The 9,454-nt window shown below is 44.2% G+C and overlaps 1 protein-coding gene across 5 annotated transcripts in view; it reads right to left on the minus strand.

The window, feature by feature from the left end:
* The window catches only part of LOC113260353 (phospholipid-transporting ATPase ABCA1), a 125,849-nt gene extending 120,229 nt beyond the window's left edge, over positions 1–5,620 (minus strand). For 2 of the 5 annotated variants that reach the window (XM_044386767.3, XM_026506085.4), the window contains exon 1: positions 5,277–5,619. The gene's annotated coding sequence lies outside the window, so the exon portion shown is untranslated. Of the gene's footprint in view, positions 1–5,276 lie in introns of all 5 variants that reach the window. The other 3 variants (XM_044386769.3, XM_044386768.3, XM_048223174.2) reach the window with 3 other exon arrangements.
* Positions 5,621–9,454: the final 3,834 nt, after the last annotated feature.

The raw sequence follows: 9,454 nt of genomic DNA on the forward strand, positions 1-9,454 counted from the left end.
CTTGGAAGTTGGATTTGGCATAGAAAACATTGCAGAGTTTTAAACAAATACACACACACACACAGAATGAATAAAAGAACAGATCTTATACATAAAAGTTTATTTTGTTTTTTTAAAAGTATTTAAATTCCAAATTACTTAGTGAATTATCTCATTCTTATTTTAAAAAATTAATTAATGTGCAAATCAAAGTACTTGAAAGTGAAATGTCACAGATGATCACATTTTCTCAAATCACAGCTGCCTCAAAAAAGAGAAATGAAACTGAATGGAATCAGAATTGTTTGTTCTACAAAAACTAAGCTGGCCTAAATTGACTATGTACTAAAATTTCTCAATCTCTATCATAAACCTAATCTTAACTACAGTTCTCATATAATTCTATTTCTAATGCTTTTCTGTAATTACGCCGTCATTCTAAATAGAGCAAACAAACATTAGTTTCCCATTCTCTTTGTCTGAGTCCTTCAAGTCAGCTTTTATTGAACCTCTTTCATATCAAGGGGGTTGAATTAAAGACTGGGGAGAATGAATCAAAGACCTTCTCGTGGAGAAGCGTACACTCAAGAGGAATACAAATAAATGTTAACTATAACAAAAGAATGCAATTAAATACATGGCATGAACTGTGCACTGAGCCACTCTTATGGGAGTAGAAAAGAAGGGGACAATTTTCACTCTGTGTTGGCAGGGAGGAGTGAATCCAGTTTATGAGAGGGATGGCATTCAAATCAGGTCTTAAAGTAAGTTTTCAAAATGGAAAAAGACAGGGCTTCAAACTTTGTTTTGTTCTAGGAACCATGTGTGATGCACCTGCAGTCTGTTGTTCGCATAAATGCTCTTTGCTTTAATATAGTTCATCATCTCAATGGACGGTAGAGTAAACGAAAGCTCTCTCTGAAAGCAATTCTACATATGAGATTTTCATTCTCTGGCCTTAAGTACTTCTAAAATGTACCTCCCTCTCTAACAACATTTATGCTGGTACTTATCCAGGGAACTATTTTTAGGTGCAAATAACCAAATGAAAAGGATAATCACTTTGCTTTTTGTTAGTATTTCTTTTGTCAAAACGTGGTATTTTGACTAAGTCCCTACCCAGATACTGGTAAATTCATGGAAACTAACCTGCCTGAGATGTAACCTCAGCTTCACTACTTACCAAACTCCATGATCAGGCTCCTTAACCTGTCTATACCTCAGTATCCCTGTCTGTAAACTGAAAATAATAATAGTACCTACTCTCACGTGGTTCTCATGACAATGAACTGAATCATCATGTAAAATACTTAAAACTACATCCAGCACCCAGTAAATCAACAATAAATGAAACTGTTTCTACCCAAGCAGAAATGTTTTCTAAGAGCTGATTTCTAATTTGCTATGACAATTTAATTCACTTTTATAAAGCAGACTTTGAAACTATATTTACTTTCAAAGAAAGATGCCATAAAAAATGGCTAAATTTGATTCCTAGACAGTAATGGTAGTAACAGAGAAATAGCTTATTTCAAAAGGTCCATAACATAATTAAGGATAGAACAAGCAGAAACTGTATTGTATTATAACCAATAGAAAAAAAATTCACAGAAGTTAAGACTGACAGCTAAACTAATGGTTCTCTTTCCTCTGTCTTTTGTTCCTTACACTTTTACAGCCAAATACTCTGCCATTCCATTTTATATGTATTACACAGGAAAACAATTTTGATAGCATAAACCTACTCAAAAATACGTGACTGAAGCAACAGTAAAAATTTCATTTTAAACCAAGAAAAGAATTCGAGCTGAATAAATGTAATTGTTTGTTCTTTCCATGGTGTTGCAATCCCCTATGCAACCTATGTCCCAAGCTGAAGAGAATTTGGTTGGCCCACTCCCAGCAACAAGGGAAATATGATACAGGCTGCAGAGTCTGATAAGGTCTCTAGCAGATGAATATACCATAAACATAACAAGCAACCTCAAAAGTCCTCTGCTTATAGCAGCTAAAATTGTTACCACCTCAATGCTTAGTGTGGGCATTAAAGTACTCTGGGCTCACTGGCTGGGTTCAAATCTTAGTTTTGCCAACTTGCAAGATGTGTGACCAGGGACAAGTTAGTTAACCTCTCAGTTTCTTAATTTGTAAAATAGGAATAATAAATGGGTTTGTTGTAGAGATTAAATTGGTTAGTATTTGAATAGTGCTTGGCACATAGTGCTATATAGTGTCTTTTAAATAAACATTACAATAACTTTGGCATTTGTGATTATCTCCACAGGAAGATATGAAGAGGGTCTCAGTTTTTTATGTAGGCCCTCTCCCAGAACAGTTAAATTAAAACAAATTTTCAGAAAGATCATTTAAAATGTGATGCTGGAATAACAGCCATAAAGAGCATTTTACTTGCATTATTTAATATCCAGACAGTAAATAAAAATGTATTTGGATTTGAGAGTATTTTAGAAATACACAACCACATGTCTACCGGTAATTCCTAGATATACAAAATGTTCATTATTAGAGTCTATGGTAATGTCCACTTAATTACTTTACAAGCTAAAAACTGAAATAGCAAAAATATTAACAATTCTCAATCACTATGAACCTAGCATAAGTCACTTGGTTTATGGGAGGACAGATCCCTAAACAAATTTTTTTGATGGAAAAATATTCCAACTTATCTCCATATAAGGGAAATACTACAGAAGGTAATAAAAAGCTGTGTTGCTGAGTTTCATTCACTTTTAATAATGTAAGCTTTGAGACTTCCTAGAGCAGAGGTTGAAAACAACAAAGCCCTAACCACACTTTTTCAATCCTAGACTGACCATTGTCTCACCTGAACTGTAAATATGCCCTAGGTCAAAAACGTGTCCGTTATAGGCCACTATTTAGATGTAAATTTAAATATTTATGAGAGCTGAGATTTCAAATGCTCATGACACACATACCACAGGTGGCCCCTTCAAAGTCAGGTATGTCATTCTGGAGCATGAGGTTTGTCCTTGCAAGGGAATTACTCTGACTAGAATAGCAATTCTTTTTTTTTTTTTTAAAGATTTTATTTATTTAGTTGACAGAGAGAGAGAGAGACAGCCAGCGAGAGAGGGAACACAAGCAGGGGGAGTGGGAGAGGAAGAAGCAGGCTCCCAGCGGAGGAGCCTGACGTCGGACTGGATCCCATAACGCTGGGATCACGCCCTGAGCCTAAGGCAGACGCTTAACCGCTGTGCCACCCAGGCGCCCCTAGAATAGCAATTCTTGTCCCTTAAATGGATGTGGTCCTCATTAAGCCTGGTCACTCTGATTCTACTGCTGTTTGTTTGGGTTTTTTTTTTTTCAAGTAAATATCAATTTGCTCTGCATATCCAATTTTTTAAACTCTATCATGAATTATTTGCTTCATAGGAGCACTTGGGGGAACAGGCTGACAATAGAAACTTTGTACTTGAAAATTATTAAACCATCTGAAGAGGTTCTACTCCAGGACATTCTCCACACTTCAACACTTTCTTTGATTTGGGGTAAGTGTCTCAAGGGAATGATTCAAACAACAGAAAGCTTCCATTATTTTTGTAGTAGGTATAAGGAAAAATGGGCTGAAATAAAAGGGGAGAGGAGAAATTAAGCACTTTATTAGTTAGGATTTAAGTCCTGTCTGAAAAGAAGATCAAAACTTAGGTTTAGGTCCCAAACTATTGTTAAAAGAACCAGTAAAACTGCTTTTGAACTTGGAAAATTTTGTAAGGTGTTCGGTTGGGAGGGGGCCTTAAAAAAGTGACGTGCTGATTTTCATCACCAAGGAAATGTTTTATAATATCAAATTTATCCTCTTTTACATTAACGTATATACCACCCACTCACTTTGTGAGGTGTCAGTGAATAATAGTTTTGGGTTTTAAAAGCTGATGGTATCAATGCTGCAAAAGATAAGGGCCGATTATTTCCTGTGCCAGACGCTTCTCTCTCTCTCTCTCTCTCTCTCTCTCTCTCTCTCTCTCTCTCACACACACACACACACATTGTTTATTTCCTCCTATAAGATTAAGCGCTGAAAAAGACACCTACGCACAACCGTGGCACTGGCCCACTCCAAGAACCTTCTCATGTAACAAGGGTCTGGGAATCGGGAAACATTCTGATAAAAAACAACCAGACCGCTTTTTCGCCTGATTCCCCAGGCTTCCTCCCAGTCTCCAACCACCCGTCTTCGCCGGATCTTAGTCGGAACCCGCAAGCGACAGCCCCTTGTGGAGTCCGGGCCCCCCTCCGGCCACAGGGTCGATTCCCAGGCCGTTCGGCCAGGAGGCGCTGCGGGCCAGTCCCCCGGGGCCACCGGCAGCCCGGGCCCAGCCCTCCCTCCCCCACCTCCCGGCCCAGCCCCGCGGCGGAGCTTCGAGTTCTGCGCCGCCCGCCGGGGTTACTCCCGGTCACTCCGCGGCACCATCTCGCCCCAGCTTCCCCAGCCGTGCCCGGCCTGCGGCCGCCTCAGGAGACTAAGCTGCAAAGGGCAGGAAGGATGAGGAGGGGGCGGGGGAATGGGCACCTCAGCTCCAGGTTTCCGCAGGCTCTCCTTCTAAGTCTTTTGTTTTTAAAAGGCACAAAACGCGTCCCCCCGCTGCGCCAGGGACACCAGCTGGGTGAGCGCACGGAGACCAGAGGCTGGACTCCCAAGTCAAACAAAGCCCCCGAGGCCTTAAGTGATCAATAGCGCTACAGACCCCGTTTGGGACACCACCCCGTCGAGTTCTTGGGGAACAAGAACGCGCCACTCCAGTCCGGGGGCGCACGGGGCGGATCCCCAGGTCAGAGCCCAACTCAGACCAGCTCCTTAAAGAACGGATTGGGGACTCAGTGCTGGCACTTGTCCCGGTGGGCGCGGGCCGACCCGCAGCCGGAGGGGTTTCCAGCCGGCTAAAGCGCCTCCGAACAAAGGGAAGCGCTCGGAGCTGGGACTGCCACTCTCCGCCCCCCACCCCCCGGCATCAGCGCCCCCGGTAACACCAGAACCCCCGCCCCCCATCGCGCTGCGCCCCGGTACTGCGCCCGGGTCTCCACGCCCAGAGATGCTTCCCCGGCTCCATCGCGGGGCGAGCCCCGAGAGCAGCAGCGCCAGCGTCTTTGGGTAGCTAAAGCTCGTCCTAGGACGTCCTCTCCATTTACACCGCCCCCGCCCCATTTGCGCTGCAAGAGTTGGGGGTTCGGACTAGTCCCCGAAACCCAGCGCTTCCCAGAGCCTCCTCGGCCCCGAAACAAAACAATAACGCCCAAATCACTGGAGAACCTCTTACCTGGTTTCCACTTTTGTGTTTGCGTCTTTTTCCCCCACCCCTTGAAAAACCCTTCCAGAGGAGGGAAAAGGGAAAATTAAAAAAAAAAAAAGAAAGAAAGAAAAGAAAAAAGGAGCAAAGCGACCCCGAGAAATTGGCTCTGGCTGCGCCGGTCCTGCGGCGACCCCTGCCCTGCCCACCTGCGCCCGAGGACAGAGGTGTCGGCTGGGCTCAGCTGGTCCCTGCCCCACTCACTCTCCCTCAGAATTACCGGGGTTCTGCCGCGACTAGTTCCTTTTATAGATTCGGCTGCGCTGAGCGCCAGGGTTACTATCGGTCAAAGCCTGTTCTCTCCCTCTTTCCCCGCCCCCTTCCCCGGCCTCTGTTTATGTAGTTCAGTCACTCAGCAGAAAGCACGTGGAGCCGCGCCCCGCCCCTTAAACGGGCGACGTCCCGCTGCTCCCGGCAGGGCTGGGGGCCGAGGGCGGGAAGTGGGGGGTGCTGCTGGCCTCCAAGGTCCAGGGTGCGTGCCCCCTGCCCTGCCCGAGCCTGCCAGTCTGGGAAGAGCGGGAAACCTGGGGTTTGGGGCTGAGCCAGAGACTGTCTCCTCCACCTTCCCTTCAGCCAACAGCACTAGTGGAAATCGCTTCCTCTAAACTCCTGCTTTCAGCAATTTTTTTTTTCCTTTGTTACTTTACCCTGTAAAGGGATTGGGGGCCGAAACCCCTCAGGACACCAGCCCTTTAGCCTTTCCTTTCAAATGCCCAGGGTGTGGGGGAGGACGGACAGTCCTCTGGATAATTGGCAGTTTTTGTTTTCCACCACAAACCCTGATTTTGGTATTCAATAGGCAACTTATTTATTGCCTTTGGGATTCCCAGCCTGGGCCTCCCAGGTCCCTGGGAGGGCCAATGAAAAGCCTCTTGCTCCTTCTCTTTGCAAACTGGGGGGAGGTGGGAGGCAGCAAAAAACATGGAACAATGTGAACCAGTCCCCTTTATATTTTCATTATATTGGTCAGAGTCCCAGTGATAAATACACAGAGCTTGTGTTTTGGCTTCTATAGATTTTCTATAGAAAAATGCAGCTAGAGAATCACAGTTGTGAAATTATATAACCATTCCAGTTCTCCAACTTCCTCCTCTGGTTTAGCCATGACAGAAGCAGACTGCCCATAACATTTGAGGGACAGAGGCAGAAATACAAATGGAGGCCCACATACTTTGTCATAAATCAAGCCAACAAACTGTAAAATAAAGGTCTCCTACCTTGACAAAGATGTGTTTAAAGCAACCTGGAAGGACAGGTTCACATTCAGACTCCTCATGGTCTGACCTGAGTTTTGGCAAAAATGTGGTAGAGTAGGTAGGACGGTGGGCCCCCAAACCCCTTCTCTTCCCAACCCCAGCTCTGTCATATTCCAGAAGAACCTTCACTGTGCATGTGGACCTCAGCTGCACAAGCCCCTCCACACTACACCATACTACACTACAGTCAAGGCCACAACCTGGGCAGATGCACACATCAGTGGTTCTGTCAATACTCAGGACAGATCCAGTGAGGAGGCCCATGCAGGCTCTGGAAGTGCACCTAGGGACTGTAGGGCAAGGAATTCTGGGGTCCCGGGTACTCAACTCTGGTGACATAGTCCCTTGGCCCTGTGGACTGCTCACCCTTAGGAAGGGTTGAAGTTTGAGGAGGGCCAGAGCCAAGCCTTCTGAGGCCCAGGGCAAGCAACTTACCTTGGTTCAAAGGATAACCCTGGCCAACAGACTGGGTTCTGGGTCAAATGTGGCCGAACACCATGATGTGCAACTTTCTGCTCCATTTCTTCATCTGTAAAATAAAGAGAATATGTATGCTCTCCCTGCTTCACCAGGGATTTTCTGAAAGTGAATTTTGCTCATTTGACCTCCTTGGAAGAATGGCACTGTAAACAAAGGGGGTGCTATTAGCTGAGTATTAATGTCATTTTCAGATACCCAGCCATGGCCTATAAAGTTTTTCCAAATCATGCCAAACAGTAAACTCCAGGTCTTGCAAAGAGTTAAAAGTAATCTCTCTGACCCTCGAGATATAAAGGAGAGCTCCTAGAAGAGATGATACCATTCCAAGTATGATCAGGGGAATGATTAGGTCTCCCAGACTCTCCATTCCCTGCCTTACCACCCACCCTCCACCCATCTGTCACTGTGCTTAAAATCCCACCACCAAAATCATTGTTTTTGGATGGTTCCCAAGAAAACCCCTATTAAAGTATTCCCTTAGACTGTGCCACTGGGGAATGAGTGACAATAAATTCTGTGCAAGACGAAGACAGGATGCTGGAGAAAGGAGGTGAGCCCAAGAAGAAAAGCCCCAGAGAGAGGATAGCCATTGATTTTAAATTAAATACATAAGTCTATGGCTCCAACACCAAACATGACCCTTTTTTTTTGAGAGGGAGGTGGGGTTTGGGGAGGGGCAAAGGGAGAGGGAGAGAGAGAACCTCAAGCAGGCTCCATGCCCAGTGCAGAGCCTGACCGATTCTCAGTCTCACAACCCTGAGATCATGACCAGAGCCAAAATCAAGAGTCAGGGGTGCCTGGGTAGTTCAGCCGTTAAGCGTCCGCCTTTGGGTCGGGTCATGATCCCAGGGTCCTGGGATCAAGCCCCACATCAGGCTCCCTGCTCGGCGGGAAGCCTGCTTCTCCCTCTCACACTCCCCTTGCTTGTGTTCCCTCTCTCGCTGTCTCTGTCAAATAAATAAATAAAATCTTAAAAAAAAAAAAATCAAGAGTCAGACGCTTAACTGACTGAACCACCCAGGTGGCCTCGTGACCATTTTTAACTAAGAACAATCTGTGGGGTCAAGAATCTGCTCACCCCGGAAACGAATGCATGAACACTCTGTAATGGTTGAAACATATTTATCAGTATTGTTGATTTCTATCAATAAAAGAGCCCACGCCCCCAAAGAGGCTAAGTGACTTATTCAGGTGACCCAAGGACTTAAGTCTGCTGATACCAAACCCATACTTTGCAAATGGCGATGGGATCATATAACCAAAATATTGATCCAAAAGTTATAGTGTAAGAGAATGTGTCCCTTGAGAAAGTTTGTCAATGCGAATGCTCTCCCTTGAATATCATAGGTGGTTTTGTTCCTGAGCTTTTCTCCAACTCTTTTGATTCCTGCTAACACCAACACCAAAACTCCCAAGTCCCCACCCTAGGTGACCTTTTCCAAATATTAAGAAGGAAGGCCCTTCTTTGTTGCTGTTGCTCTAGAGAAGCTGATTCTGTAAATGTAGCCCAGGTGGCTTGAAGTTCTATTCTGAGATCACCCTGGCATCTTCTAATTACAGACCTACCCTTCGGGCAGCTGTGGCCTTGGAGACCCTGCTAGAGGTCATGGAACTTTGGAGAAGCTCAATTTTATCATTCCACTGAGATTTGTAAATTAGGCATTACCTAAAAGACTTTGCTTGGATGTTGCTTTGATAGATAATATCTATTAACTGGTCTACATAAATGTACATATATACATTGTTTAAAACATAAATGATTTTCACTACACATATGTTTTTGGTTGGTGTGCACACTCTTTGGTTTCCTTCAGAAACTCGGAAAAAATAGAGTATCACAGGAAGTCAATGAAGAATAAACCAGTATTCTAAAAATAAATTTTCAAGCTGAATGTGTTACAATTAAGACCTAATAGCTGGATTTTTTGAGAATTCCTGGGGAATGTGAGGTGCCTCAAAGTTAAAGAAAAAAATAGGTAATTCTTTTTTCATATAAGAAGGAATAAAAGGACCTACCGTTCATATTTGAGTCAGTTTAATTCCAATACATGGTTGGACACAAACAAATCATCAAGCAATCGATATTCAAATTTTAAAAATACAAGGAATACCACTATCTATGGAGTAAACCATGAATCACATAGGCTCTGAATACCTACAAATTCAATTTAATTGGACCAATGCAATCAATCGCCTTCTGTATTAATGTGACTCCTATTGACACGTAAGCAACATTCAAAACATTACTGCCTCTGGATGTGAGTAAGATGTTTGTTCTGCCTGTCATTGGGATCAGCAAGTTAGCCTGGATTATAGATAGATATATACCCCTAAATTACTAGTTGATCAATGACTTATAATTCTTTTTACAAGCCATCCTTCCAATATGCCGCCCTTCAAGCTCTCCTTCCC

The sequence above is a fragment of the Ursus arctos genome, unplaced genomic scaffold, assembly GCF_023065955.2.
Source record: "Ursus arctos isolate Adak ecotype North America unplaced genomic scaffold, UrsArc2.0 scaffold_18, whole genome shotgun sequence".
Taxonomy (NCBI): Eukaryota; Metazoa; Chordata; class Mammalia; order Carnivora; family Ursidae; genus Ursus; species Ursus arctos.